Source organism: Oncorhynchus mykiss, chromosome 8 (genome assembly GCF_057628025.1).
Source record: "Oncorhynchus mykiss isolate SJ-2025 chromosome 8, ASM5762802v1, whole genome shotgun sequence".
NCBI lineage: Eukaryota > Metazoa > Chordata > Actinopteri > Salmoniformes > Salmonidae > Oncorhynchus > Oncorhynchus mykiss.
The window spans coordinates 975,244-982,547 of NC_143029.1; positions in this window are offsets into that span (position 1 = coordinate 975,244).

Sequence of the window (7,304 nt, forward strand, 5' to 3'; positions counted from 1 at the left end):
GGTAGTCAGTAGAGGTCTACAGGCCAGACGGTCAGGTAGTCAGTAGAGGACTACAGGCCAGACGGTCAGGTAGTCAGAAGAGGCCTACAGGCCAGACGGGTCAGGTAGTCAGTAGAGACCTACAGGCCAGTCGGGTCAGGTAGTCAGTAGAGGTCTACAGGCCAGACGGGTCAGGTAGTCAGTACAGGTCTACAGGTTAGACGGGTCAGGTAGTCAGTAGAGGACTACAGGCCAGACGGGTCAGGTTGTCAGTAGAGGCCTACTGGCCAGACGGTCAGGTAGTCAGTAGAGGCCTACAGGCCAGACGGTCAGGTAGTCAGTAGAGGACTACAGGCCAGACGGTCAGGTAGTCAGAAGAGGCCTACAGGCCAGACGGGTCAGGTAGTCAGTAGAGACCTACAGGCCAGTCGGGTCAGGTAGTCAGTAGAGGTCTACAGGCCAGATGGGTTAAGTAGTCAGAAGAGGCCTACAGGCCAAACGGGTCAGGTAGTCAGTAGAGGTCTACAGGCCAGACAGGTCAGGTAGTCAGTAGAGGTCTTACAGGCCAGACAGTCAGGTAGTCAGTAGAGGTCTACAGGCCAGACGGGTCAGGTAGTCAGTAGAGGTCTACAGGCCAGACGGTCAGGTAGTCAGTAGAGGTCTACAGGCCAGACCGGTCAGGTAGTCAGTAGAGGTCTACAGGCCAGACGGGTCATGTTGTCAGTAGAGGCCTACCGGCCAGACGGTCAGGTAGTCATTACAGGTCTACAGGCTAGACGGGTCAGGTAGTCAGTAGAGGACTACAGGCCAGACGGTCAGGTAGTCAGAAGAGGCCTACAGGCCAGACGGGTCAGGTAGTCAGTAGAGGTCTACAGGCCAGACGGGTCAGGTAGTCAGTAGAGGTCTACAGGCCAGACAGGTAAGGTAGTCAGTAGAGGTCTACAGGCCAGACGGGTCAGGTTGTCAGTAGAGGTCTACAGGCTAGACGGGTCAGGTAGTCAGTAGAGGTCTACAGGCCAGACGGGTCAGGTTGTCAGTAGAGCCCTGCCGGCCAGACGGTCAGGTAGTCAGTAGAGGCCTACAGGCCAGACGGTCAGGTAGTCAGAAGAGGCCTACAGGCCAGACGGGTCAGGTAGTCAGTAGAGGTCTTCAGGCCAGACGGGTCTGGTAGTCAGTAGAGGTCTACAGGCCCGACGGATCAGGTAGTCAGAAGAGGCCTACAGGCCAGACAGGTAAGGTAGTCAGTAGAGGTCTACAGGCCAGACAGGTCAGGTAGTCAGTAGAGATCTACCGGCCAGACTGGTCAGGTAGTCAGTAGAGGTCTACAGGCCAGACCGGTCAGGTAGTCAGTAGAGTACTACAGGCCAGACGGTCAGGTAGTCAGAAGAGGCCTACAGGCCAGACCTGTCAAGTAGTCAGTAGAGGTCTACAGGCCAGACGGGTCAGGTAGTCAGTAGAGGCCTACAGGCCAGACGGGTCAGGTAGTCAGAAGAGGTCTACAGGCCAGATGGGTCAGGTAGTCATTACATGTCTACAGGCTAGACGGGTCAGGTAGTCAGTAGAGGTCTACAGGCCAGACCGGTCAGGTAGTCAGTAGAGTACTCCAGGCCAGACGGTCAGGTAGTCAGAAGAGGCCTACAGGCCAGACCTGTCAAGTAGTCAGTAGAGGTCTACAGGCCAGACGGGTCAGGTAGTCAGTAGAGGCCTACAGGCCAGACGGGTCAGGTAGTCAGAAGAGGTCTACAGGCCAGATGGGTCAGGTAGTCATTACACGTCTACAGGCTAGACGGGTCAGGTAGTCAGTAGAGGACTACAGGCCAGACGGTCAGGTAGTCTGAAGAGGCCTACAGGCCAGACGAGTCAGGTTCTCAGTAGAGGTCTACAGGCCAGACGGGTCAGGTAGTCAGTAGAGGTCTACAGGCCAGACCGGTCAGGTAGTCAGTAGAGGTCTACAGGCCAGATGGGTCAGGTAGTCAGTAGAGGTCTACAGACCAGACCGGTAAGGTAGTCAGTAGAGGTCTACAGGCCAGACGGGTAAGGTAGTCAGTAAAGGTCTACAGGCCAGACCGGTTAGGTAGTCAGTAGAGGTCCTCAGGCCAGACCGGTAAGGTAGTCAGTAGAGGTCTACAGGCCAGACCGGTCAGGTAGTCAGTAGAGGTCCTCAGGCCAGACCGGTAAGGTAGTCAGTAGAGGTCTACAGGCCAGACCAGTCAGGTAGTCAGTAGAGGTCTACAGGCCAGACCGGCCAGGTAGTCAGTAGAGTACTACAGGCCAGACGGTCAGGTAGTCAGAAGAGGCCAACAGGCCAGACCTGTCAAGTAGTCAGTAGAGGTCTACAGGCCAGACGGGTCAGGTAGTCAGTAGAGGCCTACAGGCCAGACGGGTCAGGTAGTCAGAAGAGGTCTACAGGCCAGATGGGTCAGGTAGTCATTACACATCTACAGGCTAGACGGGTCAGGTAGTCAGTAGAGGACTACAGGCCAGACGGTCAGGTAGTCTGAAGAGGCCTACAGGCCAGACGGGTCAGGTTCTCAGTAGAGGTCTACAGGCCAGACGGGTCAGGTAGTCAGTAGAGGTCTACAGGCCAGACCGGTCAGGTAGTCAGTAGAGGTCTACAGGCCAGATGGGTCAGATAGTCAGTAGAGGTCTACAGGCCAGACCGGTAAGGTAGTCAGTAGAGGTCTAAAGGCCAGACCGGTCAGGTAGTCAGTAGAGGTCCTCAGGCCAGACCGGTAAGGTAGTCAGTAGAGGTCTACAGGCCAGACCGGTTAGGTAGTCAGTAGAGGTCCTCAGGCCAGACCGGTAAGGTAGTCAGTAGAGGTCTACAGGCCAGACCGGTCAGGTAGTCAGTAGAGGTCCTCAGGCCAGACCGGTAAGGTAGTCAGTAGAGGTCTACAGGCCAGACCGGTCAGGTAGTCAGTAGAGGTCTACAGGCCAGATGGGTCAGGTAGTCAGTAGAGGTCTACAGGCCAGACCGGTAAGGTAGTCAGTAGAGGTCTACAGGCCAGACCGGTCAGGTAGTCAGTATCCGTGTTGAAAACGTGTCCTAACATAACGTTCTACCTAAGGCTCATTTCTCTTCATCAAACTACAGAGAGAGAAGCTGCCTGCCTGGCGTCTGCCCTCTACAACAGGAGCAGATAGACACTGTTAGGCCTAGCAACTATTCTCCAGATAGAGAAACAGAATAATTCAACTAAATGTAATCAGAAAATTATTTATTTTAGATTAGGCATCGAGGATAACTCTTTATCTACCGGAGAAATAACACCCGCCCAAGCCCCTGCCTGCTCGTGTCCGGAGGCGGGAGGGAGTGACGGCTCCGTGTTGGTCTCTCTCCGTTCCGGTGGAGGCTGTGCTCGTGGCTCTGGTCTGTGTCAGAAGTCTCGCCCACGCGGACTCGGAGCTCCCAGTTAGTCCCACCGCGAGAGATAATGACTGATGCTGACGGAAGGTGGCACAGTTACGCAGCACAAGGCTATAGAGCCGTAAACCCACAAAGTATCAGTCAAGAACACACACTGGAATAAAGACAGAGGTAAGACTGACTCGCCGCGGTGTAAACCAACGGTCTGACAGAAAAGTATATATTATTTAAACATATTTTCTTTCCTGTGAAATTCATTTAGAGCAACGAAAGATAATACATATGATCAGATAATGCAATATTTCAGATTACTGACAAACAGTTTTATAAAAGTTTAACAGACAATAAACAGTTGAGAAAATATAGGAAAACGCACCATGTAGAACGACGTATACATATTAAATTAGTAGACCTGCTGACAAACACTGATATTAAAATCAAATCAAGTTAAAAAAAATAATACAAAAATAAATAAATAACAGGTTAACTCATAGGCTAGTTCCTGGTTAACTCATAGGCTAGTTCCTGGTTAACTCAGGCTAGTTCCTGGTTAACTCATAGGCTAGTTCCTGGTTAACTCAGGCTAGTTCCTGGTTAACTCATAGGCTAGTTCCTGGTTAACTCAGGCTGGTTCCTGGTTAACTCAGGCTAGTTCCTGGTTAACTCAGGCTAGTTCCTGGTTAACTCATAGGCTAGTTCCTGGTTAACTCATAGGCTAGTTCCTGGTTAACTCAGGCTAGTTCCTGGTTAACTCAGGCTAGTTCCTGGTTAACTCATAGGCTAGTTCCTGGTTAACTCATAGGCTAGTTCCTGGTTAACTCATAGGCTAGTTCCTGGTTAACTCATAGGCTAGTTCCTGGCATATCAAATTAACTTCTGCTTTGATCTGACCTGTTAGATTTTTATGAAACCTATTATATTTTATTGGTTAAATAAATGATGTGCTTATTTTTGTTGTTGTAAATATAATGTGTAAATAGCTATAGGTAAAATAAATGTATAATCACATGTTTAAATGTCCATTCTACAAAAACAAAAATAGTTATGTCTATAATATATTCTGTAAATAATATGGAAGAATGCTCATTAATGCAAATATTCCTATATATAGTTACATTTATATTGCCACATAATTAGGCGTTTCTATACCAGAAATACAGAAAATTAAACACACGTGGTCAACTTGGTTTGCGTTTGATATAAAGTAAATAGAGGCATATTCTGTCAAATATTAATTTTGTTTTTGTGAAATATAACCAATGCATTTGTTTTTGTAAAATGTAGGCTATGAATTTGGTTTTGTGAAAATATATGCGCTTGTTTTTATGAAACTATCTGTCGAAATGTAAAAATATCGCCAAATTATTCGTAAATTAAAGTTAGTTTTAGTGGGAATATCCATTAATGTCGAATAATCTTTCCAAAACAGAGTAGCTAAATGCTGAAGCAAATACAAATCCGAAAATACAATTCTGAATAAAATGTCTTTGCAATCAAAGAAAATATATTTAACCTAGGGAAATAACTAGGCCAAAATAGTGCAAGTGGATATAATTACATTCAAATGGTCTGAATGTATATGTTAGCAGCATGTCAAGTTAGGCCTCGGTTATTTATGTGTCTAGTCTGAATAATATAATCATGTTGTGCTGTCATATCGACGGATATGAGTGGAGTGGAGTGGCGCTGAGTGGAGTTGAGGTAAGTGGAGGGGGGGGCATATTGCCATGATAGCCATGACTTAAAAACAAATAGAAAATAAAATAACGAGACCGGTGTCAAAAAGGGACGTGTTTTGATGATGAACATTAACCATTAAAATAAGTTATTCTCCATTTTAAATAGAGATGTTTTAGTTCTCAACGCTGAAAGGCGAGATATCCAATCTAAACTGTAGTACAGTTAGCTTTTATTTAAGGCATCCCTCCCCGCGAGCAGCGCACCATACCGTCATTTGATCTGATAACCAACCGGCAGAATATGACAGCGGCATGTCCCGCTACCATCCTTCATTTACATTACATTTACACCAATAAACGATGATAACGTGCTGTTTATAATACCCCCCCGGGTTGTGTACATTGTGCCAGGAGTGAAAGAGAAGCCGCGGGACTGTCCTCGCGCTTGTTTATTTATAGGCTTGCTCCATATGTCTTCACATGCACGGGCCCTAACGGACATTCCCCGCATGACCACGCACTAATTTACACGCCTGAACAGCACGAAGGAACAGACGGTAAACTGGACGCCTCCGGTAGGTAAAATTTACGGTGCTCCAGTCATATAACACACATCCGAGCGCGATTCAACACTGAGCACCGTTAACGCATGTGGTAAAATTACATTTATTTATATAAGCTATAGGCATATCAATGTTTTCTATAGGCTATATTATTAATATATTATGAATAATATGCATATCAATTACAGTAATCTATCCTAAACAATCCTTTAATTTATAAAAAAATAAGACGTTTTTGATATAATAGTGCACTATACACGGATGTAATGTAAATCAGTGTATAGTGCACTATAGTCTCCATACACCCATATCCAGACGGTTCCTTCCTAGAATAGGGATAGCCAATAGTCCCGAACAGAATCATGCCGGGTTGTTGGGACAGTTCCTCAATAGTCCCGAACAGGACCATGTCGGGTTGTTGGGACGGTTCATCAATAGTCCAATAAGTGTGCCGCCTTCAATCACAAGGCAGTACAGGTTGGTGCGTATGGCCCAGTACATCACTGGGGCTGAGCTCCCGGCCATCCAGGACCTCTATACCAGGTGGTGTCAGAGGAAGGCCTGGAACATTGTCAAAGACACCCACCACCTAAGCCATAGAATGTTCTCGGCTAACGCACAGCAAGCGGTAATACAGCGCCAAGTCTGGGACCAAGGTTCCTGAACAGCTTCTACACCCAAGTCATAAGACTGATGAACAATTAATCAAATGACTACTTGGACTATTTGCATTGAACACTCACAACACAATTACACACACACACACACACACACACACACACACACACACACACACACACACACACACACACACACAGACACACACACACACACAGACACACTTTCACTCTCTTCACATATGCTGCTGCTGCTCTGTTTATTCTCTATACTGATTGCCTAGTAACTTTTACACCTATCTACATGTACATTTTTACCAGAGGTGGAAAAAGTACTCCATTTTCACACTCTAGTAAAATAAAAGAAACCTTAATAGAAAATGACTCAAGTAAAAGTGAAAGTCACCCAGTAAAATACTACTTGAGTAAAGTCTAAAATCATTTGGTTTTAAATATACTTTGTGGAAAAAGTAAATGTTATACATCGAATTCCTGATATTAAGCACACTCGAACATAATTTACAAACGCAGTATTTGTGTTTAGTGAGTCCGCAAGATCAGAGGCAGTAGGGATGGCAACGCATAATATTGATAGGTGTTTGAATTTGCAACTAGCTCTCACAGTCTCACATCAGAATGAGACGTTCAACCACATTTCAAAGTGGTTAAGGTTTATAACTTTATATCTCTGGATTTGAACTTGCAACCTTTGGAATCAGCTGCTTACGACCATCCGCCATCCCTGTCTACAAGGCCTAGCAAAACTGAAACCCAATTGAAGGTAACAGCGCTCACTGTTGCCTCTAGTGGCTTGTTTCCACGTCATCTCCCGACTTCCTCAGACATGGATGAATGTCAAATACTGACTTGTATAATGGGGGACCTGCCTGAGCATTCAAAATGTAACTAGTACTTTTTTGTGTCAGGGAAAAGGTATGGGAGTAAAAAGTACATATTTTCTTTAGGAATGTGGTGAAGTAAAAGTAAACGTTGTCAAAAAATATAAATATCTCAAAAAACGACCCTAAGTATTACATTAGTTCGTTACTTTATACCACTGCATATTACCACAGCGGCCTTGTACCCCAGCACATTGACT